Source organism: Ailuropoda melanoleuca, chromosome X (genome assembly GCF_002007445.2).
Source record: "Ailuropoda melanoleuca isolate Jingjing chromosome X, ASM200744v2, whole genome shotgun sequence".
Taxonomy (NCBI): Eukaryota; Metazoa; Chordata; class Mammalia; order Carnivora; family Ursidae; genus Ailuropoda; species Ailuropoda melanoleuca.
In genome coordinates, this window is record NC_048238.1 from 95,172,832 (window position 1) to 95,198,618 (window position 25,787).

The 25,787-nt window shown below is 45.7% G+C and overlaps 1 protein-coding gene and 1 pseudogene across 2 annotated transcripts in view; both read right to left on the bottom strand.

The window, feature by feature from the left end:
* The window catches only part of HS6ST2 (heparan sulfate 6-O-sulfotransferase 2), a 453,517-nt gene that overhangs the window by 297,409 nt on the left and 130,321 nt on the right, over positions 1 to 25,787 (bottom strand). The gene's annotated exons all lie outside the window — the stretch shown is intronic.
* Positions 6,010 to 6,634, bottom strand: LOC117797519 (annotated as a pseudogene).

The following is a 25,787-nucleotide window of genomic DNA, read 5'->3' on the forward strand; positions in this document are numbered from 1 at the left end:
GAGAAAGCATGGGACTGTTTTCCTGTTGGGTTAGTAAGGAGCCCAAGCTCCCTTCAGGGGACAAGGATGGTGTTAGAATGAAAAGATATAGAAAATAATCCAATTGGTTTGAAATGTGCAAAGCTACAAAGAAATGGAATAATGTCGTATGTTCTAAATGTAACATTCAAGACATATACAGACGTTAGAAGTAAAAAAGAGAGAGGTGACCAATCCTCCCTTGGAGAGAAGACAACTGAGTCTTCAGTAATGAGGTAAAGGCAGGTAGAGGTGCACGGGAGAGGAGAAGGGCTTTTCAGTCAAAAGAAAAGCACAAAAACACAAAGGTGTGTGAGGAAGAAGGTATTCTCAATAAGGATGAGAGCGGCGAGAGTTTAAGGGGAGGGGTAGCTGGACAGGTGAGCGAAGGTCAGATGAAGAAGAGCCTTATAAGCCATGCCAAGGCACAGAACATAGAGATTATGGTTTCGAAGGTGTTCTGCGGATGATTGTTGGCACGCCTTATGCTTAAAAATGTGAGTGTGGGGAGGAAGGACGACTCTATGATGAAATCCATTTGGGATGCTGAATCTACAAAGTTCAACAGTATTTTAACTGGATGACTTCTCGGCACATCCGATATGAACCTCCCAGAGGAGAAGAGCATAGTAGATAGGCTTTCCCAAAGCTACTAGACTACAGTCCCATTTTGCACAGAGCATCCCGTAAAACCAGGGTGCAATGGAATGTACTTTGGGAAATGTGGGTTCAACAGTTGAAAAAGGGCCTTGAAAGATCTGTCAGCAGCATGAAAACAGACTCGTGCAGTAGAGTAGAATCAGAGAGACATATTGTGAAGCTCCTGAAATACTCGAAGACATGCCCAAGTAAAGGAGTCACTGTCAGGGAGAGAAGAGAGATCATCTTTGAGAACTATTCATCAAGCAGAATCCATAGAACTTGAAGGATTGATTTAGCTGAGTGGGTGAGGGGAAAATAGTGCCCAAGTTCCCAGCTTAGTAGAGCATGTGGAAGGCAATATCACTATTAAACCATGATAAGGAATATAGAGAGAAGTGCAGGATTGGAGTGGAGTGGTGGTTAATGCTGGATTCCCTTTTGGAGTGTGTGGAGTTTGAGAAACCTATGGGATATTTGAAATTTAACGAGTCCAGCAGGTAGTTGGATGGATGGGTGTGAAGTTCAAGAGAAAGGTCACGGCTGCAGAGGTAGTTTTGGGAGTTGTCATCCTGTAGATGGTACATCCATGGGAATGAATGAGATTGTCCAATTGAAAAAAAGAGTGGTCAGCATTAGTGCTACATGCTAGGAAGTCAGGCTGGATATGGGTTGATTAGGGTTAGGTTTGACAATCTGGTCACCAATGACCTTAAGGAAAGACAGTTCCATTGGAGATGTTGGAAAGAAGCCAGATTTCAAGGAACCAAGGAAGAATGGAAGGTGAGACTCTGGAAAGGGCAAATCTAGGAACATTCATTAAAAATAACCTGAAGAAACAGAAAGGGTTTATCTTAAAAAGAAGACATGGGGAAGGAGGGTCATGACAGATGATGTCAAAGCAGCAAGAGAGCAAGAGAGTTATTCTGTGTTTCCCAGGAAGGGACCAACTTCAATTCCATGTTAGACTGACCTGGGCTCTTGTCCAGTCTGTGTGACCTTGGGCAAATCATGTCGAAGATCGGAGCCACAGCTTGGCATGTAGTAAGTGCCCCAAAAGGGTTCCATCTCGCTTTCTAAGTCACAGAGATAACAAAATAATGCCAGTAGTGCTTTGCATAGTCACAATCGTAACATAGACGTCTATGGTGGGTGGGGAGCGTGTCTGTAAATCTCTCTTGAAATTTTTTCTTTGTCGGGAACCTGAAACCTGCACAGACATGTGCTCTCTCCTTCCGAAGTCCCAGACCTTGTTTGCTAATGTCATTCATGGCCACCTGAAGCAACTGGAGATGCTTTTCCCTTTGTCTCCTCCCTCACTCGCCCAGACCGGGCCCTGGGGTCCCTGGCAGAGCACAATCCCTCCACAATAGCTTTCTTTCTCCTAGGTGCACACCTGGGCCTCCCGAGGGGATTCCCAGGGAGCCGCCAAGACAGAGAATTTCAGTCTGGAATTGCTGGTCTCCGGGAGCAGCCCCCTCAGGCCCCACTAGCTCTGCCTTCAGAAATCGTCTCCAGGAAGGCTGGCCAGGGAGAGCAGAAGAAGGTCTGCATTGTCGCAGAGCATCTCCGGAATGAAGCCTTGTGTGGAAGGAAGATGAGAGCTTCTTTCCTTGGGGCCTCCTAAAAAGCCCCTCTCCGCAGACTTTTCCCACGCTGGGAAATAAGAAAGGCAAGCCATCTCTCTTAGGGTGTACAGAAGGCAGGGTTACCAAAAATGGGATTTGGCAAAGCTGGAAATACTAGCTGGAAAAAGAGGCACGAAATGGAGGCAATCCAAACCACCGGTCAAGATTCCGAAGGAATTTGGCGCATGTATTCTGAGCACTGAGGCCACCAGACACAGTTCTCCCTCTTGTCACAATGAAGAATGAGACTCTCCCCGTAAATTGCAAGAGGGTGAGTGAAGTGAAGCAGAGCAGGAAAATGTCCCCCAAATTCAATCAGACCCTCCAAGTCAGGGGTTCCCCACATGGGCTGTGCCTTCGAAATCACCTAGAAAGCTTTTAAAATTACGGTATGGTGACTAACATAATATAATAAAAAATCATTAAAAAAATAAAATAAAATAAAATAAAATTACAAATGCCCAGACCCCCACCTTCGACCAAAGGAACCAGAATCTTACGAGATGGGGCATGAGTCCGAGCACTTCTGAAGAGCTCCCAGGGTGATTCAGATGTGCATCCAGAGCTGGGAGCCCTGCTCCGATCTACGTGAGGCACCCCGGCACAGACTGCAGGACACAGTGTGTGTGGGAGAAACGAGAGAGCCCTTTCTCCACCCCCAGCGGGCACCAACCAAGCCACTGAAGGAAACCACATTTGCTCGGGCTGGCATTTCACACCAAGAAACAATCCCACAAAAGCCTGCCCTTTGCAACAAGGTTAGACCTTGAGGGGATTCTGCTCACAGAGATAAGTCCGACAGAGAAAGACAAACACTGTATGATCTCACGTTTGTGTGGAATCAGGAAAAGTGAAACTCACAGAGAAACAGAGGCGGGAATGATGGTTGCCAGGGGCTGGGCGGAGGGTGGGGGGGATAGCGAGATCCTGGTAAAAGGGCACAGACCTCCAGTTAGAGGATGAATGAGTTCTGGGGCTGTAACGTATACATAGAGCAAGATGGCTATAGTTCGCAGTACTGTGTTGTACACCGGAAAGTTGCTAAGAGCGTAGATCTTAAATGGTCTCACAACACACACACACACACACACACACACTGTAATTATGCAAGGTGACAGATGTGTTAACTAACCTTACCGCACTAATCATTTCACTATATATGTGCGTTAAATCATCACGCTGGATACCTTAAACTCATGCAGTGTTATATGTCAATTATATCTCAGTAAAGCTGGGGGGAAAAAGAAACAACCACACGGACCATCAAGCAAGGTCCTAAAGAAGTGACCACATGCATTTGAAATGTTTACATAATAGACTCAGCCACCCACCAGGCACCAGACAGCCCCCTGGGGAAGGCTCTGCGGTTTCTGCCCTCTCCACCCCCACTCCACCTCCTCCCTAGCTCAGTTCAGAAAAGGGAACATCTCAGCCTTTCAATATCTGATATAAACCTTTTCACTCAGTTACGCTTTTCAATTTTAAGCTGCATTTGAGTCTTTTCAACTTAATTGAGGCAGAAGAAAATGATTAAATGTTGTATCAAAATCCAGCGTTCCCGTGTGGTTCTCTGCATCATGCCCAGAGTGCCCTCGCACAGCGACGCCATCGTGCAAGACTTCAGGCTGATGCTCAGGTCCCAATGTGGCCCTCGGAGGTGTTCGGAAGACAGAAGTATGGAGAACTGAAGCATGAAATTGCTTCAAAATGATGAAGCAAAGATGTGTTTTTCTTCCCAATCAAATCTTCTCTGGAAATCCCGACAGCAGGTTTACTCAACGCCCTTGAGACCCACTCCGTAGCATTGTTTTTCATACCTTGGTCTCCTGTTCAGCACACCACCCTCTAATGCAGCCCATTTACCTTTAAATCACTTACAAAGAGCCACGTTACCATTGTCGGACGCTGGGAGGATGGCTTCTTGGTAGCTGTGCAGCCTTGGGGGGAGGCATTGCACCTTTCTTGTGTCTGTTTCCCCGTTTTACACATGGCGCTGAATTGAATGGAAGGGGTAGAGACACCTTCTGCCGGGTCCGAATCGCTCACTGTCCAAACAGCAATGCCACGTTGGAGGGCAACGTTCTGGGCAGCCCAGCCCCAGGGAGGGGGGGTAGGTGGGGTTCACCCCCTCCCAGAGGTAGAACCATTCAAAACGAGACAGGGAGCGTGAAGAGTTTGCTTTCATACTTGTGGTCACTGTGGGATTACGTTATGTGGTCCATCGATGCCCTACTGAGGGGGCACTGCAGAGCTCTGGTCAGCACAGCAGAAAGGACCTGGGCTCCATTCCCGGAACCGCCCCTAGACATCTACATGCTTTCGAGAGATGCAGACCAGTGATTATGCCCAAGGTCTGTGGTACCACCAAGGAGCTGTGTGACCAGAGGCAAGTCGCCGAACCTCTCTGTGCCTCAGTCAGTCCCTCGTCTGTAAGACGGGAATGACAATGGCTTCTGCCTCCCAGCGCTACTCTGAGGATTCACTGAGTTCATACGAACACTTACAACAGTGACCGGCACATGGGCATCGCTTTGTGAAGTTTATCGATACTGGTTTCAGCTGCAAAATGAAAGGTGTCCTAAACAACTCTTAAGTCGGGAAGGGTGTTTTGTTTATCTGTCATCTAGAACCTCTGTCAGATGTCCAGGTGGAAACAGCAGCATGAGTTGAGAATGTCCTGGGCCAGTCTGCTTGCTTTTCCAATAAAATCCTGGATTTGCGGCATAATTGGGGAATGAGTCACTGTGGTTAACCAAGTTTTCCAGATTACAAAGGTTTAGGACTTTAGACTTTCTCAGGAGTCACCAGCTGTCCTCCATCCACGCCGCCCCCCGCCCCGCTTGCTGGTTCTCCTCCCTGCTGCCCTGCCATCCTCACAGCTGCGCCGTCCGGAATCCTTATCATTCTCTTCTTCCCTCTCTCTGCTTCCTGTCTGTCTTTCTTTCTAATACCCTCTTATTTCCTTTGCCTTCCTTTCTTGGAGTCGCATATTGCCTCTGCCCGGACCCTCTCCCCAGCTTGGCTCGTCCCGAGCTCCGACTGACTTGCAAGCCCCGGCTGAAACATGCACTTGGTTCTTCCCTGTTGGAATACTCACCACCAGTGAAACAAATGATATTTACTCATCTGTTCGTTCATTCTTTCACTCATTCATTCACTTCATCCTTTCAATCATCCAAGGCATTCTTTTCTTTTTGGTCATAAAACTAATTATAGGGCATCTTGCATAATCCTCGGAGTCAGTATTTGGCTCTTTTTCATGCTGTTTGCAGAATCATTCTTTGCAGCCACAAATGAATTAAGAAAATAGATACATAGCACTAAAAATATCACTGCTCTGGGTACCTGAGGGCTTTGAACGAGTGGCTGAGAATAAACTTCAAAATGTATATTGATTCTTTTTCAATTTGGTTAAATGTTTTTTTAAAAAAAACGCTCTTTGAAGCAAATCTTATGTTATGATATGTTCAAGTCCAAAGACACGGAATGGTGACTATCACTTGTCATTATCTAAGTATTTTTGGTAATCTATTCAGGGAACTAGCTTAGGAAAAACAGGGGTTTGGTTTTTTTTTGGTCTTTTTTTTTTAAGGACTCATGCTATAAGTTTATTTACAAACATATCGGGTATGTTGAATTCAAGAGTTTGATCCATTTTTCAAAGAGACTGCACCTCTTAAAATGCTACTTTTCACATCTGTTTAATGGATTAATTAAAACATCCTTATTTCTTAAGCAGTTGGTATCTTACCATTAAAAAAGGTGCAACGAATCCAAATACAAACTACACAGTCACCATAATTAGGAACCACCACTTGTTCTCCAATGAAAATGGCCTATTCTTCCATGGGCCCTCCTCATAATGGCTCCTACGGACCACAGAGGTTGTGAACCTCTGGATGCACTATCCCAACATGGCGCTCCCGGAAGTTCTGCGAAAGGCACGGAGACCCAAGATGGAAGAAAGTGGGAAAAATGTTCTAAGTAGACCATAGTCTCTTTTGACCAAAGCTTTAATCTTCACCATCATTTTAAATACTGGATATTACAGTCAATCTTTACTGGATAAATATGTTTAGTTGAATTAAGGGCATACTGGCTTTCCAGCATGGCTTTTAGCACCCCCTTCATACTTTCAACTGCGATATAATCTTCCTAGAAACATGTGTTCATTGATAAGGTTTTAACAAAAAGTACTTATATTCATCAACGATGGTTAGAAATCACCACCCAGTTTAGAAGAAGAATATTTTCTCTTTCAGGTGCCAAATACTCTTTCCTCCCTTTGGACTGGTTGCCTTTCAAGTCAGAAACCAGAAGTAGCTTAGGGATTGAAGAAGCAAGTAAGTCTTTCTTTTCCTTTCTTTAAGTAAGCAGGAAAAGGAGCTAGTGAGTGGACTGCCCAGCTCGATTCTCAAGTTTGTTATGCTAAACCAGGGTTAAAAAATCTACCCCCCCTTTTTTTCGTGGAAGTTACAATTTCCTGTATGAGTCATTAAAAAAAATGTTCTGTAGAAGCTTTCATTAATAGAATCGCTGCACTCTTGTGGAAGAAAAATCTCCAGGCTACTTCGATCTCCCAGGGAAGTGACCTGATTTGGGCTTGGCAAGGCCCTAGGAAAACAGGAGGACGGGAGTAATTGGGTGCCAATCCTGACAGGAGAGCACCTACCCAAGTGGTAGCAGTGGTTCTATGTAGACACCACTTGAAGATGAAAGTCTTTGTCTTCCTCTTCCACCATGGCATCCATTCTTTTCCAGAGTGCTCTTTGTTCTGGATAACAGAACTAAAGCTGGGGCAGCAGCAAGCTGGACCATGAAGAACCCGGAGATCCTACAACCTAGCAACGGGGTCAGGAATCTGAACTGGGACGAGATCTGTTGCTCTGGTTCAGGCTTCTGAATGGGGAGTGCACGCCAAAACCATCGGAGAGAAACTTTTGCTGGTAATGCCTTTATGGAGATATGATATCATCCATATATGGCACCATCCACCCATTCAAGGTGAACAATTCAATGTTTTAGTGTATTCACCCAGTTGCACAACCATCGCCACAGTTGGTTTCAGAACATTTTCAACACCCCAAAAGGAAACGGCATCTTCTTTAACTGATCATCTCCCAGTCTCCCTCCTTCCCCCATCACCTGGCAACCGCTGATCTGCTTTGTCTCCATGAATTTGCCTATTCTAGGCATTATGTATAGATGGCATCATCATAGAGTATGTGGTCTTTTGTGTCTGCCTTCTTTCTCATAGCATGTCTTCAAGGTTCACCCATGCTGTGGGATGATCAGTCCTTCATTCTTTTTTTTTTTTTTTACCACTCAATCATATGCCATTGTGTGGAGATATGTACCTGGTGTTGTTTGTCCATTCGTCAGCCGAAGGACATTTGGGCTGTTTCCGCCTTTGGACTGACATTTGTTTTCAAGGTATAGACACGGACTTCTCAATTAGGACCCCAAATCACGTCCACAACAACTCCAGGGGAATCCCTGGGAATGTTTTCTGGAGACAGCTTGTAAATCTCCAACTTATCTCTTTCCACATGCCTTATGCTAGATGTTGGTCTTACAGGCAAGAATCATACATGGCCCTGCTTTCAGACTGAGTATTCAGAGTTTGAGATTGAAACTGTGTGTGTGTGTGTGAGAGAGAGAGAGAGAGAAAGAGAGAGAAAAAGAGAAGAGAGAAGAGAGAGAGAGGTGGGGAGGACAGAGTTTCCTTCTATAATGGCCCTATCTTCCTTCTTTATCTCGGTAGGCCTGCTAGGGAATTGATCAGAAGTTTCTATTTGGTAGGAGAAGGCTTTCACCTAAATATTTACATGGGGACATTTGGCTTAACTTCTACCTTGGTCTTCTTACATTCTAAGACATATAGCCCCCTAAAGCAAGGAATATGGATGTTAAATCAAGCACCTTTAGAGCCAGGGTGAAAACGTTTGATGTTTGACAATTCAACATTTCTCAGAGCAAGTCTCTATGTTGCCCACAGTACACCAAGGAAGGGGCCTGAGAGAAAGCTAGCAAAAAGCAATCTAAATCTGACTTTGTTCATGTTAAGTTATTCCTTTTGGAATTTCAACTACTTAATTATAATCCTGGAATTGTGTTTGATTCATTTTTGACAAGACCATATGTGCCCGTGTTCCCAGATTCTAGTAAAATAGATATTCCGTGCCATGTTTCAACACTCTGCCATTTGTAAAATTAGCAATTTCAAGGAAGCAAAAGGCTACTTGCCATTTTGCTGGATCAGCACCTCATTTGATCTGCCTGCATATGCTGTGAGTAGAAGTAAAGAACGCACGATTTTGTCTCTAGATAAATAAATTTGAATGCAAAATAGATGCAAAGCTGTGTCTTGAGAGACAGGGTTCATTTACATCTCAAACTAGCTCTCAGATCAGAAATGTGGCGCTTGGGCTTCCTTCTGCTCTGAAAATGTGCTTTAAAGACGAGGAAGCTTGTCCACCAAGGGAAGAGGACAGCACCCGCTGCCCCTCATTTAAAGGACAATGTCAGGGGTGCCTGGGTGGCTCAGTGGGTTAAGCATCTGCCTTTGGCTCAGGCCATGATCCCAGGGTCCTGGAATCGAGCCCTGCATCAGGATCCTTGCTCAGCAGGGAGCCTGCTTCTCCCTTTCCCTCTGCTTGCCATTCCGCCTGCTTGTGCTCCCTCCCTCCCTCTCTATCTCTGTCAAATAAATAAATAAAATCTAAAAAAATAAATAAATAAAGGACATTGTCAGGGGAGCCTGGGTGGCTCAGTGGGTTAAGCCTCCAGCTCTTGATTTGGGCTCAAGTCATGATCTCAGGGTTGTGAGACTGAGCCCCACGTCAGGCTCTACGCTCAGTGTGGAGTCTGCTGGAGATTCTCTCTCTCTTTCTGCCCCATCCCCCCCGTCTCTCTCTCTCTCAAATAAATAAATAAAACCTTTAAAAGACAATGTCAGTTATGTGACCACCCTTTCTTAAGTTTTCATAATCCCCTATACTTATGTGGAGCTTTAGGCTTTTGAAATACTTTGACACATTTCTCCCCATTTAATCTTTACAGTGATCTAGTAACACATAATGGGAAAGGGTGATGATGTTCACTGTACAGATGCAAACGCTGCAGTTATGGGACCTCCCCGCAGTCACACACACCTCACAGATGGTAAAGCTGGCCTTGATGTCCCATCTTCTGACACTTGCACAGGGTCCTTTCCACTGGCCCTGACATAAGTCTCAATTGGCTATTCCGTAAAAACCTGCAGGTGGTGGGCTTCACAGGGGACAAAGGGAAAGGAAGTGACATTGGAAGAAATGGAAATCTGTCTTCAGCTTCTTCCCCTCCCCTCCCCTCTCTAGCTGGCCTGTCCCATCCTTCTACCCCACGGAGGCTGGGAGGGAGGGGATGCTGACAATGCCTTTCTGCAGGTGTGTCAACGCCATCCCTTCCATTCTTCTTACCTCCCCTTGACTGCACCACTGGGGGCTCAAGCAGTATGGACTGACTGAATATCTCCCTGTGAAGGAGACGCATGTGCTCCCGTTGCCAGGGCTGCTTAGGCAGATCCGGCTGGCTGCAGAGGAACCACAGTAGACGCGCGCCAAGCACTTCCCCGGGAGAAGCTGTGATCCATTGTCAAATCTACAAGTGCCTTTCCTTTCTTGCTGAACTTCCAAATAGTACAGAACAAGGGCCTGGAAGGCAGAGAGACCCGGAACTGAGTCTCAGCTCTGGGATTTCCTAGCTATGCAACCTCAATCAACTTAATGTCGGAGTTTTGACTTTCTCATCCGTAACATAGGGATAATATCTTCCACCTCACAGGATCCTTGTCAGAATGACGCAAGAGAAGGTAAGTAAAGCCATTAACATGGTGCCTGGAATGTCACGGTTACTGACCATTGGCAGAAATTATTTTAAATAAACTTGCAAAGCTCAATAATATTTCTTCAGCATGCTCCAGGGAAGGAGAGGGGGGGAGAGACTCGGGTCAAGTGTGAGGTACAGTACTGAGAATCCTCTCCAAATTTCCTGTCTGCTAGGCAGATCCTGCCTGCCAATGGACCTGCAAATCACATCTAACTTCTTTCTGTTCTCCTTATGAAAGCTCATTAACGATAAATATTTCCCATCCCACCTACTGAATTCCTCCTGCCACCTGGATACCATTTTCCCTTCTTAATGCCTGCTCTGCCTAATGGCACCATGACTTGGCCCAGGGTTTGCTCGAAGTAGCCACCGTATGTTTTCAGTAAAAGGGGAACGACTGTGTCCCGATTGTGTTGAAAGTGGCAATCACACATGGATCGGTAAATTTCACGAGGACTGTCCTCTGCAGAACTTTCGCTTGTACTTCCAGTGCCCATCGCATAAAATGCAATGCTCAAGTCAGAACAGCAGTGTGGCTTTGAAATAAACAAAGGTCCATTCATGAAATAAGCCTTCCCTGAGATATCTTCTGACGCATCCAGCCAGATGGTCACGATTAAAGTCAATAGGCTTCCCATGGCAAGCCGAGCACTGGACTCTGGCAACTGCCTGCAGCCATTTGCTCCACGGATGGCAAGAAGGCTGCAGATGCCAGCCCGGCCCAGGAAGCCAAGGCAACAGACCTCTTCAGGTCCCGGCAAGTGACAAGAGATGCAAGGACTCTTTGGAGTCCTTTATTTCCCATGTTTTCCATGGGGGGTGAAGTTCTGGCACACTTTCTTATTCTTTTTCAGCCTACATTAAGGAACTCAGAGCTTCCCATAAACTCAAAGTGCTAAAATCACAGAAAGGAGAGGAAACCAAAGGGCAGAGGTGGGAATGGGGCGGGTTTGTAGATAAACTGCATTATGTTCTTTGAGCCAGAAAACTTTAGGATGCCCTGAGTAGCCCACCTGCTTGTCCTTAAGGAGGGGATTCTGGGAGGGTAAATGCATCCTGACTGAAGGAGGGTATGGGCTGAATTCAAAGGAAGAAAGGCAACTCCAATTCCCAGAAGTCTGTGGTCCACCAATGCTACGAAGACACAGAGTCAATTAATCTGTCATGTCCTCACTCCTGGATTGCCAGGGGGACTGGGTGGTTGCGGAGAACTACGTAATTGATGGAAAAAAGTATGTTCACCTCAAAGCAAAGGCCTATGGAAGGAAGCCGTATTACCACGCCCCTTCTTTTTTCCAAGTCAGAGGAAAACTGAAGCCTTCAGACTGCCTAACTGCGGACTGATTATCTTACCACCCTGTGAAAGGTGCTTGCCAGGAACACCGGCACCATTAGAATTCTGGGCTCCTTCCCCTGTCTGCAACTTGACAAGGAGAATGGAATTCTATCTAATAGCTTAGCTGTGTAAAAGTACAGCTGTCATTTGTGAGACTCTTGAGTGAAAAACAGGAGTCTCTTCTTTCTCTCCAGTACGGCGGGGGCGTGTGTTCACGTGCGCATGCATAGGACCCCACGTGCATATGCGTTAGGAGAGGGCAGGGATGGAGAAAAAGAGGCAAGCCCTCACTCATTCCTCCAAAAGGCTGATCCCAGTGTTGCATTCTGGTTGGCCTTCAACAGGAAAGGGCTGGAACGGGGCGGCCAGAAGGTTGGGACAAGCGGAGACTAAAAGCCCTATTTACTATGGGAGGGCTGCTTTTTCCCTGCAGTTCGTTCCCTTCCTCCCCAAGGCTGGATGCTCCCGGGAAGGCGCTTTAGCGACATGAGATTCTCATCCACCACCCATTCTCCTGACCAGGAAACTGAGGTCTGGAAAGAAACAGGCACCGGCTAGGGGCACTCGGCCCGAGGGCCAGCAGGGACCCGTGCCTTCCTCTTTGCAAACAACTGTTCCCCCATGCCAAGCTGCCTCTCTGTAGTTCATGATTTTTAGCATTTTGCATTTCTTCATATTTCTTAAGGTGCAGTTGTTTGTGTGTTACTAATTCAGGCTTTGCAGCACACTGATGTATTCCGGTATTGTCCTATCCATGCTACTTTATAAAAGTATCCCCTGAAGCATGTCAAAACATACAGTTAGTTATTTTAAAGGGAAAAATGCTTCAGTAAATCTCTACAGAACACATCATATGAGTTAGCATAATAAAAAATTGATTCTGTTAAAATAAAATCATTTTGGAAGACAAGTGTTTGGCTGGAGGCTGAATGTCAAGTCCAAGGTGGACAGGCCTCCAGATCTTCTTCTAACAGGGCTGCCACTGTCCAGTCACAGTGTCCCACGGGCCCACACCTCCAAAGCACTCAGCAAACAGAGTTGCAGATCTTCATGGTAGCACTCGTCCAAGCACTTCGTAATTATCTGCTCACTTCTATCCCCCCAGCTGACTGTGACCTTCTCAAGGACGAGAATTCCCTCATCTTTGTGCCCCCAACACCCCAGCAAGGGGCCTGACACAGGAAGTGTTCAGTAAATGTTAGTTAAATAAATTATTAGAGCAGGGGCGCCTGGGTGGCTCAGTTTGTTAGGCCTCTGCCTGCTCGGGTCATGATCCCAGCCGGGGTCCTGGGATAGAGCCCAGGGTCCGGCTTCCCTGCTCAGCGGGGAGTCTGCTTCTCCCTCTCCTTCTGCCCCTCCTCCCCACTTGTGCACGCTCTCTCGCTCTCTCTCTCAAATAAATAAAATCTTTAAAAATAAATTAAAAATAAATAAATAAATAAATAAATAAATAAATAAATAAAGTGGCATCTTTCCATTTTACAAAGCTCTCGTAAATCCATCCCCCGGCGCTGAAGTACAAGCAATTTATGTCCTTGAGCCTGAGGACTTGACTCTTTTTAGCAGCCCATCAGAAAAGTAAGGCATCACCTTGGTTCTTTATGGTAAATGGTGAACGTTAAGAATCTTTAAGATGAAGATCAGGGACGCCTGGCTGGCTCAGCTGGTAGAGGATGTGACTCTTGATCTCAGGGTCGTGAGTTTGAGCCCCATGTTAGGCATAGAGATCAGATGACTTTAAAAAAAAAAGGATGAAGGTCAGCACCCTTAATAAGAGGTGAGTTTCTGGCCCTTGAAAATCTGTTCAGAGAAACTAGTGGTCAGCATTTGGAATAATTACAAATGTGTCTGGAAATGTTTATCTGATTGGAAATATTTCTAATTACACACTAGTTAAGAAGATGAGGACAGTGTGGTCCCATGAAGCCCTTAAACACTGATTTCTGGGCCACTTTATTTCATTGCCAATATTTTCAGTGTCAGTCTCCATGGGAAACACAGTACCCTCTTTCACCTTTGAGCTGTGGGTCTGCTCCTGCCACTCACTGGTTCTGCGGCCAGAATGTATGCCAGACTAACCTCTCTGTGAGCCTCCCTTCCTTCATCTGTGATGTGGCGATCATATCACCATGCATCCAGGACTGGGGAAATGATTAAATGAGATAATATGTGTGAGATGCCTAGTGTATTTCAAAAGTTCTTGATAAATCTACACTATTGGGGCGCCTGGGTGGCTCAGATGGTTAAGCACCTGCCTTCAGCTCAGGTCATGATCTCAGGGTCCTGGGATCGAGCCCCACATAGGGCTCCCTGCTCAGCTGGGGAATCCGCTTCTCCCTGTCCCTCTGCCTCTCCCTCCCACCTGCTCATACTCATTCTCTCTCTCCCTCTCTCTAATGAATAAATAAAATCTATAAATCAATCAATCAATCAATCAACGCTATTATTCAACTTCTCTTGTGAAGGCCTTAAGGGTTATGCTGATCTCCTTACCTACTGGCAAAAGTTGAAATGAAAGGCATGATAAAGATGAAGATAAGGTGGGGCGTGAGAAAGAACCAATTCTCAAGAATCCAGAAGAGGCCAGAACAGTGCTCCAGGGCGTCTCAGTGCCACCATCTTCCATGCCCTCCTTAAGCCCCTACCCCCAGCCTGCCTTGTGGTGCAGGAGAATTCCATCCCACCATGGTCCGCAGTCACAGGCTCCAGAGGAACTACACAGCTGGCCTCATCACCAGAAACCTCCCAATGCCACAGATAGAAGGGCCGCAAGAACTCAGTCACTTTCTGAATACTGTTTCTGCCTCCTGAGTCTAGCACTTCCTTGTCTGCTGACAAAGCCAGCAGCCCCTGCCACGGCAGCCCGGCTCACACTTCCCAGAGAAGTAAACCCACGGGAATGACAGCCCATGGTTACAAACGTTCTCTTATCTTCCCGCTCTGCCCCATTTGCAACGTACTCATCCTACCTTCCTTTCCTTGTGCTGGGTTCGTCTGATAGTCTCACTAGTTTCACTGCCTTGAAAATTGAATATTGATTATGACATAAAGTATGGAAAGAAATATTAACATTTTTGAGTTGAAAATAGGACTTGTGAGAACTGTCCTCGGATGGATTACACAGTTAACTTCCAACAGCTCAAACCCCCAGGTCAGCAGGATTTTGGTGCCAAGTGGCTGCTATCTGTTTCCTTCCTCCCTTTGCCCAATGTGGGGAGAGAGCTTGAGGTGGCCTTCTGTTTGGACCCTCGCAGGCTGCAGACCTCCCCTCTCCCAGAGAACTTCCGCTGCCCACACTCAAGCGCACAGCGTTTGGTAAGCTCTTAGCACGGTAGCTGGAAGGAAAACATTCAACGTGTGCATCCTCAAAGGCTTGAAACAAAGAATGGTTCTGGGATGCTCTATGGAACCACCCCAGCAAGCGAGGAATCCAACTCTTTTTTAAATCGATACCTAAGGGATCCAATTAAACATGTGTCTTTTGTTTTTATTAATAACAAAAATGGTACATCAGAGAAATACAGGAAGAGATGTTTTTCCTCTCTAGGGTAAATATTAATGCTAAGCTGTAAGGTAGATGGTGGAGCTTTTATTGAGGCTTAAACTGTTTATAGATTTTAATTGCAACCTGTTCTGAACGAATACAATTAAACATTGTTTGTAATACAAGACACCTGCATAACACGTAATTAGAGAAACTTCTCTTTAATGGGGGCGTGTGTGGAAGGCTGGTGATGATGATGAATAAAGCCATACGTGGTACCGGAAAGCCATCGTGACGCTGCACAGCTAATGGAAAACTCACGGAGTGAGCAGAAAAACAAAACCTCAGACACGGAAAAAGAATGACAGCCATTTATGTCATCTGCCTGCCGCTTCTGCCTAAAGACCAGGCGGCACGAAGATGGCAACACACCTCACTCAGTTGGTGTCACACTACCCGGGTAGCCGTCTTTGATGTGCAGGGCAAAGCCGATGCACCCGTCTGTCCTCACACTTTGTGCTCCCGCAGCAAGGCTGCCTGCCTTCTCGTTAGTTTCACAGATGAGGGGGAACCTGGGAAGTAGTAACACCTCCCCGGGAAAACGAAACTTCCCTCCGAAATAAACTTCACGATTTGAAAAGCAGAGCAGACCAGCTGTTCCCTCTCTAAGAAGACTTGATGCTAAATTACTATCTCCAAGGACGGTGATAAGATGTGAAAAGTCACTCGGATGCTCCCAGGCCAAGGGCACAGTGGGGCACCAGGACTGCGCCTTCCCCTCGGCCCCTGGGGCTCCGCACACAAAAACACTAAACTGAGCCATTGTGATGTCTCCAGACTCCGAGACCTAAGGAAGGGGGGTTCTGATCTACCCTGCAGTGACAATGACCAGAAGTAAAGACGGCCAGGTCAGGGAGGGGAGATCGCTCAGAAGGGAGAAGGGGGCTCGCATGCTCTCCTTTCCATCTAGTCAACACACCAGGCTTGAGATCTCCCTAGAGGACACAGCCTTACTAATAACCCTAACCTCCCCACCCCCATTCAGTCCTTCCTCAGGAACAAGGCCGAGGGGCCCTGCACACCGGAGCTGCCTGCCTCCAGCCATGGGGAGGAAGCCTGGTGAAAGGGACGTTTAGAGGGAACCAGGGCTGCCCGCCCTGCCCTCTTACGCTCTTTCTGTCCAGCTCCTACGAGGCCCAAGGTTCTCTCTACTTGGTTAGCGAAGCCATCGGCTTCTCCCCTCAGTCTTCCCTTCCCTGGCCCCTATAAGCTAGAGCTTCCGCTTCGGTTTTCCTGGTCTCCCAGGAAATTGCTCCCTTTCACCTGCGCTCCTGGTTTCTTGTTCTAGTTCTGGGTCTCCAGCCCTGCCGGGTCTGCAAGATACTTACTACCGGACCGACAGCCCTCCGAGCAAAGTGCCCCACAGAAGTTCACAAATGTGGTGCAAAGAAATGGGAGAGGATGTCAGGCGGCTTTGCCTTAGAATTTCGAGAATTCCTTAGAATTATCCACTGGTGTCCTGGACAAGTGAATCCCTGAGCCTCAGTTTCCCCATCTGTAACATGTGTCTAAAAAGAGGACTCTACCTCACAGAACTACCAGTGGTATTAAATGAGGTCACGTTAGTAAACACTTCGACAATGCCTGGCACATAGCAAGTACTCGGAAAATGGGAGCTATCATCATCAGTGGGCATGACTCTAATACATGTTCCCCTCTGAGAAGAGATGACCTCAGAGCACAGGGCCCTTGCTGGCCAACAGTATAACTGCCACAGCAGAGCACAAAACTCCAGGCCATTATTTTTATTCTTAAATCAACACTATATTGAGAATTTACACATGAAAATCAATGGCAAACTAAAATACTTGGCTTTATTTACACCTTTGAGCATCTGCCTGTCATAAAAATGTGAGTTCAGTGAATAAACATGGCTAAAGGACTAGTGACAGATAGTTTTCTTACTCTGGCTTCTTCCCTGAAGAAGCACACCCACAGAATCACAATGGCCTGGGGTCGACCGTGTCCACTCCCACCACCCACTTCTCAGAACCCTGCACTGAGCAGGCGCACAGATCCCTGAAAACCAACCACCACCTGGTCCAAAGGAAACACATGCACCAGAAGCTGGAAGCCCAAGATCTCTTCTTGGCCTCATCCTGGGGGAAGAGTCCGAAGCCCATGAGTCATTATACTTCATGGTGTTGACATCTCTAGCTGTGCCCACTGCTATTCTCCTGCCTAAACCATTCACAAGACAGAGTCATCAGCTCTGTTGTTCGACTAGAGTGGTAGTATGGGCATTCAAATTGATTACTTTATTGTTTTCAAAACTTTGTATTTGCATATAGTTGACACACAACATCACGTTAGTTTCAGGCGTACAACATAGTGATTCAACATCTCTGTATATTATGCTGTGCACACAAGTGTAGCTACCTTGTATTCCCACACAACTCCATTACAATACCATTGACTATATTCCCTATGCTGTGCTTTTTATTCCCGTGACTTATTCATTCCATAACTGGAAGCCTATAATTCCCACTCTTCTTTACCCATTTTGCCCATCCCCTCTCCCCTCTGGCAACCATCAGTCTGTTCTCTGTACTGTATTGTTTGTTTATTCATTTGTTTTATTCCTTGGTTACGAATATGAGTGAAATCATATAGTATTTGTCTCTCTCTGACTGTTATTTCACTTAGCATTATATCCTTTAGGTCCGTCCACGTTGTTGCAAATCGCAAGATTTCATTCTTTTTTATGGCTGAGTAATATTTCTTCACACACACACACACACACACACACACATCCCACATTTTCCTTATCCATTTGGCTCTTATTAGACATTTAGGTTGCTTCCATATCTTGGCTATCGTAACTAATGCTGCAATAAATATAGGGGTACATATATCTTTTCAAGTTAGTGCTTTTGTTTTCTTTGGATAAATACCCAATAGTGAAATTATTGGATCACTTGGCATTTTTTAAATAGTTTTTTTTTGAGAGAGAGAGAGCACATGAGTAGGTGGGGTGGGGCAGGAGGCAGAGGGAGACGGAGAGAGAGAATCTCAAGCAGGCTCTATGTTCAGCATGGAGCCCAAGGCGGGGTTTGATCTCACGACCCCATGATCACGATCTGAGCCAAAATCAAGAGTCAGACGCTCAACCGACTGAGCCACCCAGGCACCCCTGGTGTTTCTATTTCTAATTTTTGGAGGAACTGCCATCCTGTTTTCCACAGTGGCCATACCAAAAGTTGATTCCCCTGTAAAGTAGTTTGTTGACTAGCCAGATTTCCACTCCGTTTCCAAGCCTCATTGAAGTGGGATTCCACCAGCAGAGGATATAAAGAGGAAGCTCTGTGTGTACAGAGCTAGTGACTGTCACAGATGTTCAGTGCGCCTCCCCGGGGACACAGAAAGGGAAGGAGCACTAAAGGGCCAAAGGGGCCAGGTCTAGTTCTATGGAAGTTTCTGATATAAAACCTCAGTCTATAAGGTAAGACTGCTCAATGGATTCTGTATCTAATGAACGTGGAATGCCAGTCCCATGCACATGTGGCCACCTTGCAGCTTGGCAGGTTGGCTATACACAGAAGCATGGGGTACGTCAGGAGAACACCAAATGTTAAGAAGTACATCTCCCCTAACACCAGTCTGATAAGTATAAAAGCAAGAGGTGGGGAGGGGTAAGAGGTTCTGAGATCCTCTCAGAAAGGTCTAGTCCAATACCTCTTCTCATCACCTCCCTGCCTTCCTCCTTCCCCTTGTGGCGGGCCATTCTCTCACACCCTCCCCCCAACACACCTGTGGCTTCACAGCCTAGGATCCCTCCCTGACGGAGACACCCAGATTGGTATGTTTGCATAGCTCAGCTAAACACGCATCTTTCCCCCTAGGAGACCAAACTCTCAGATTTTGCCCACCCCTGTCCCCAGCCCCATATCTACCTCACCCCTACTGAAGAAGCATTTCATTAAGGCCACAGATTTGGCAGAGCATAACCTCGGCATTTCTAGCCCCTAAACGGGCAACATTTCTATCCCCATCCCCACAGTTCAAACCTGGGCATTATGTTTATGTGTCTCTATAACTGCACATTTTGTAAAGCATATGAAATTTAATATCTTACAGGTATTCAAATCTAGTTTCAATACACAAACACCCGTTAAAGGCCATCTTGGTCAAAGAGACTGAATGGACTGGGGTTTGTTCATTATACAGTATTTTGCCTTCAAACAGGATATTGTATCTACATCAGCAGAGCGATATTAATATGAATATCATCCCTGTAGATCTCTAAGGCTCCTTCCACCCTGGATATTCTAAGATTTTCCATTTCTCTACAGAAATTGCCTTTTTTGGGGGGAGAACAGGCTGTTAAGGTGATATTTGCTGAGATGAGACTTTGCCACATTCGGAACCAACGCCTCGGTATTACGGTACACCTAATAAGAGCAATTCAATCCATTTTACAAGAGAAACTAATCATCCATTCTCGCCTCCTTGCAGAGAAGGTTCTGAGGAAAGAAAGAAAAACAAGAGAACATGTAAATTCATCTAACCAACGGTGCCACTACTTTTAAATTCTTCCTGATCCCTCAAAGACACAAAGTGAACCCTTGGTTTAAAATGCCACTAAAGCCTCGTCTCATTTGTCCTGCGGGAACCTATATAATTTCCTCGCTTGTAAATTACTCTGCACACACAGAGTTTGGGGATGTGAGTGGTGACACTCTGCAAATTATTCCCAAACTATCCATCCCTCTGATGTTCCAGGCAGGCAGCTAAATGGCCTAGAGCAGAGACTGGCAAGAAGTAAATATCGAAGCTTTCCAGGCCATACGATCACTGTCACCAGTACTGAACTCTGCTGTTGTAGCACGAAAGCAACCCTAGACGACATGCAGCTGAATGAGTGTGGCTGGGTTCCAATAATACTTGATTGATGGACCCGGAAATATGAACTTCATATCATTCTCCCCATGCCACGAACAGTACTGTTCATTTTTTTCAACCATTTAAAAATGTGAAAATCATTGTTCGCTCACAGGCAGGCTGCATTTGGTTGCTGCCCCTGTCCTAGAGGAACAGTATGTCCTAGCATCCTGTTCTAGTCCTAATTGAGCAAGTCAAGGAAATAACAATCATTATGATGACAGCTGAGTCCAAGGATTATGCACCACTATTTAAATAAAGTCTCTTATTAAATCCTCACAACTAACCTATGATGTTGGGACTGCTGTGGTCCCCATGTGTAAAACGGGGAAACAGACACAAGAAAGGTGCAATGCCTCCCCCCCAGGCTGCACAGCTACCAAGAAGTAGAGTGCGGATGGGAAACACATTTGACTGACTCCAAGGCCCACGCCCCTTACCACTACCTTGTGTTCTCTAGAATGAGACTGCCAGCTCCACGCAAATTCAACCACCCCAGGAGTATGAACTCCTGTCCCAGGAAGAGGTAAACACAATGACCCCCAATGCAAACACTATCAAAGTACCTGAACCAGGCCCATAATTCAGTTCAAGTCTAAGGAGTTGAAATTTGCTTTTCAGTGAGTTTTCAGGCAAGTATTTAAAATGCTTGATTCTTGGGGCGTCTGAGGGGGCTCTGTCGGTGAAGCGTCTGACTCTTGGCTTCGGCTCAGGTCATGATCTCAGGGTCGTGAGATCGAGCCCCACATCGGGCTCTGTGCTGGCCATGGAGCCTGGTTGAGACTCTCCCTCTCTCTTTCTCCCTCTGCTCCTCCTCTCCCCCGTCTCTCCCTCTCTAAAAAAAAATAATAATAATAAAAATAAATTAAAAAATAAAGTGCCTTGGTGCACTGGGTGTTATACGCAAACAATGAATCATGGAATATTACATCAAAAACTAAGGATGTACTGTATGGTGACTAACATAACATAATAAAAAATTTTTTTAAAATAAATAAAAATAAAAAATAAAGTGCTTGATGCTTTTCAGAGCTGACTGAGATAAAATAACCAAGGCAGCCTAGAAAGAAAAGGGGCCAGATGGGTGCAGTGGAGTGGGGACGAGTTCCAGCAGGGTGCGGGATGGGGAAGAAGGAGTGGACAGTGGCAGGGGTCACGCTTCTAGAAGCATGATTTTGGTTGAAATCCAGACAGTGCAAAAGGACACTAAGAAAGTGACTCTAGATGCAGGGTTCCGGGCATCAGTGCAAAACAGCACTAGCACTAAAAGGCTCATGGGAAGGTAATGTCATGGCAGAGACTGCCTTTGCTTGCACTCCCTCAAGGAGGCTGGAAGAAACTCAGCATAAGTGTACAGCCATTTGTTCCCAGAGGGAAGGTTCCTGAATCCTCTTATGCAAGTGCACTTGAGACTCCTTAGCCTACAAGACACTTCAAGCTTGGCTGGCTTGGTGCATGCACTTTTAGTATGGAAGGGTCCCAACAGTCCTTCTGGAAATCTTACCCTGGTGGCAGAGAAAGGCTTTCCCTAAATTCTTATCTCGGGAGATCAGGCAGGTGAATTAAAATCACTATCTGAATAAGACACAGGATAAACAAAAATAAGAGAAATACACAGAACAGGAGATGTTCCACTCAAGCCCCCACTACTCTCCAAAAACCTCTTTCACATTTCCAAATGTCACACCCCACGCTTAAATAAACGTGCCTTCCTTCCAGACAGGGAAAAAAGCATCCAATTTGTTTTGATACTTTAAAACATTCTCATGATACAAGTGATGCCTGTAACAGAAAATTATGGGGCAAAGGAGATTTTTATCTCGCAACTCTGCAGCTCCTCACGGCCAGTTCCCATGTGCCTGGGTGGGCGTAACTCAGTTGCTCCACTTTCCAGGGCTCAATGCTCCATTTTCTCCTAAATCCCAGCACTAGGAGAGCCTACGTTGTCAAAGACACTGAGGCGAGAAAGCCTTCTGGAAGCAATTGACACTTTACAGCTCGGAAATCCAGGACCCCCATAGTTGCTTTGAGGGTCAAGAGCCAACTCCTATCCCCTAGAATAAGAAAGCTGACAATATAGTGTTAATTCAAATCTGGCTGCCCCGGGGGAAAGACCACAAAATACAAACATGAGGAAATGGAAGCTAGATAGCTAAGAGAGGTTAAATGACTGGCCCCGATCCCATATGAACAGAGCTGGCCTGGCCGTGGTCCTCAGATCAGTGTGCTGGACCACAGCCCTCCCTGTAGTGACTGTCTGCTGTTCACCCTACTCAGTCAAAATCTCTGAGAGTGGATCCCAGGAATCTGCAGACATTCATTCAACACGTATGTTTTCAGCCCTGGATACGTGGCAGGCACAGCGGCTGGCACCAGGGATCCATCAATATCCTGGTTCCCGCCTTACTGAGCTTGCACATGACCTGCATGGGGGCAGCCATCTTAAAGTATATCTCTAATTCCACATTTTGACTAAGGGTCTGAGGAACAAAAACCTCCCACAACTGGCTAAATAATTGGAGTTTCTTCCTGTGGTTTCCTTTCTTTCCCGTACGTGTTCTCATTGCTTGGATTACTATTCTAAGAAAGGTCTCGTCCAAGCAATAGTCCTAACTTTATGATCCTATCACATGCCCCATAAACCACCTCGATGCTTCATTTCCATTATACGAGCTTCTCTGGGACAGAAATACATATTATAACGAGCAACACAAAACAAACCAACAATGCCTTCCTGACCTGCATTGAAAAATGATACCTTATCAGCTTTAATCCAACTGCATTGTTCTTTGTAAAAAGTAAATGACTGTATGAGATTGTCTGAAACACAGATAGAGCTTTAGTTAAGCCTCTGCCTCCAAGAGACCAAGCAGCCTGAATAGTAAGCTAGAGCTAAGGAAAGGGATATTTGTCCCCCAACGTGCAACCCTGTTTTATGATTGCAGTTGCAATCCTGGTGCCAGGAGACACTAGACAACATTTGTGAAAATGTTGTCCATGGATTACCCACATAAGAATCACTCTAGGATGCCTGTTAAATGCACAAGTTCCCAGGCTTCACTTAAGCATTCTGTAATAGATTAACTGCATTAGTGTCCACAGTTAATGGCCTCTCTATAGCCTTGCCCTTTGCCCTGTAACTCTGGAGACCCCCCCCCCAAATGTGAACTAGGCCACGTGACTTGCTTTGGCCAATGGGATGTTAGCAAATGGGAAGCAAGCAGAGACTTGAAAAGCTCATGTGCATTTCCACTAGCTCCCTTATACCATTGACTGCTCGCTTAGACTCGTGTCACATCGTAAGAACAAGCCTGGGTTAATGTTCTCAAGGATGAGAGGCCACATGGAGTAGGTACAAGTCATCCCAGATGAGGCCATCTGAGAAAAGCCAATCCCTAGGTGACCCACCAGCTGAGTGCAACTGAGTCCAGCTATGATGAGCCAAGCCTGGCCCAGATTAGCAGGACCATCCAGCCAACTTTCCCACTAGCAGCGCCCAAAGATTCCAATCTCTCCACATCCTCACCAACACTTGTTACTTTCAAGTATTTTTGGTTTGGGTTTGTTTTTTTGTTTTTGTTTTCGTTTTTGTTTTTTGTTTTGCCATCCAAATGGATGTGAAGTGTGGTTTTGATTGGCATTTCCCTAATAATTAATGATGTTGAGCATCTTTTCATGTGCTTATTGGCAATCTGTATACCTTTTCTAGGAGAAGGTTCTATTCAAGTCTTTTGCCCATTTTTAATCGCATTGTTTGTTGTTGTTTCCATAGGATTTTATATGTAATAAATGGAGCAAGGTTTTTTAGACAAGAAGAGAATTCTAAATTAAAGAGGTAACTAATTGTGAATGCCTCACACATTTTTTCTGTTGTAAAAAAGCCCTACTTTATCGGTGCTGTGTGCGTTCTTTCCTCCTAACCCCATCTCAGAGGAAGGGCTCACATGTACAGCTAACCTTCTCTCTGCACACTGCCTTCCATTCTTTCCTGCTTCCTCCAAAATCTTTGTCAATTTTCCTCCAGTCTCTTCCCATTTAGTGACTCATTTCTCCCAAAATATGTGCTCAAATTTCTCCATTGTCCTACAGATAATTTCTATGGTCTGCTTTGTCCTCAAGATTCTGCTATCACTCTACACACTCAGTGTCTCCAGGTTTCCAAACCACTGCCACATGATTGCCACCCCTAATAGGCTACTTGACCTGCTTCTTTTCCCTCAATAACCTCTTCAATCACTAAATGGAAGGCACATTTTGCAGTCTCTCTGACGCGGCTATTCCGGAGCACCTGAAAATGCCAACCACCTCCTCCTTATTGAAATTTACTTCTCCCGTGATTCTGGTGATCTCACTCACTCACTCTTGGTCCTCTTCAACTGCTTCCTCTTGGTTCTGGTTGTTTGCTGCATTTCTTCTGCCCAGAATACACATGTAGATAGACCCCAGGCCTCTGCCCTTGTTCTCCCTTCAGACCCACATATCTACCTGCTTCCTGGACATTGACTGGGAAGGCTCTGATAAAGCTGAACTGTAACAAAACTGAACTCACTTTCCTTTCTTCTCTAAATCCACACCTCTGCCCAGGCTTCCTATCTCATTGAAGAGCAGCAGTGAGATCCACCATATCCAACCAGATGGAAAATCATGGCTTCACGGTTGACTCTCCTTCACACGTGTGCTGACCACATCAGATTGGTCATATGTCCTGGCAAGCCAGCCTCTCTTTAACACGTGCCTCCTCTTCTCCATTACAATGGCCCTAGTTCAAGTCCCCCCTACCGTTTACCTATTGCAAAAGCTTCACATCTGATTATTTTTAGCCTCTGATCTCTCCTCCCTTTAAGCAACCCTCTACATTATCACCAGTGAAAGCAAATAAATAAGTGAATAAATAAGCTACAATGAAAATGTGTTTCCATATTCAAAAACCTTCAAAGCTCCCATTTTCCATAAAGTCCAACTGGTATGCAAGTCCGAAGGTTGACGTGGCATGTGGAAAAGAGCCTGGGCATCAGGGTCGGAGAGTGTTCTCAGTTCTGCACAGCCAAGGAAACAGTCAACAAAACGAAGAGGCAGCCCATGGAAAGGGAGAAGACATTTGCAAAGGACACTACAGATAAAAGACTGGTATCCAAGATCTACAAAGAACTTCTCAAACTCAATACATGAGAAACAAATAATCAAATCAAAAAATGGGCAGAAGATATGAACAGACACTTTTCCAGTCAGCTTGAATCTGGACTGTGCCACCTGCAGGTGTGATACTGACCAGTTTACTCCGCTTCTCTGCACCTGCTTCCTCGGGGTGATTGTGAGACTCAGATGACTTCCTTTACACATCGTGAGTACTCAGTATGCTACGAAGCCTGGTATATAGTAGGTGCACATAAATATCAACTTTCCCTTTCCTACCGAGTACATTCCTGGTTTATATTTGCAGGCTTACCCCCTAGGAAGTCTCCCCAAATCACGCTCTGGACACATACAACATTCATCCCTTCCCCAACCATGGCAAATACTTTCTTTCCTCTGCTTCTGCTATGTACTACCCTAGTCGGGAATGATATCTGTCATCCCTTTCAGCCCGATTTCAAAACCCATATCAAATGCCACTGCCCTCACGAAGCCTTTCCAATACCCTCGATTCTTCATGTATACTTCATCTGGGGCATTTCCTGTTGCTTGCCTTGACTTACGGCTCCTTATCTCTTCACCTGCCATATCCGTTCACTTGACTGTGAACTTCTTAAGTGCACACACTGTTTCTTAAACATATTTTTATTATTTTTTAGAAGATTTCTTTATTTATTTGAGAGGGAATGTGTGGGGGGGAGAGGCAGAGGGAAAGGGAGAAGAAGAGAATCTCAAGCAG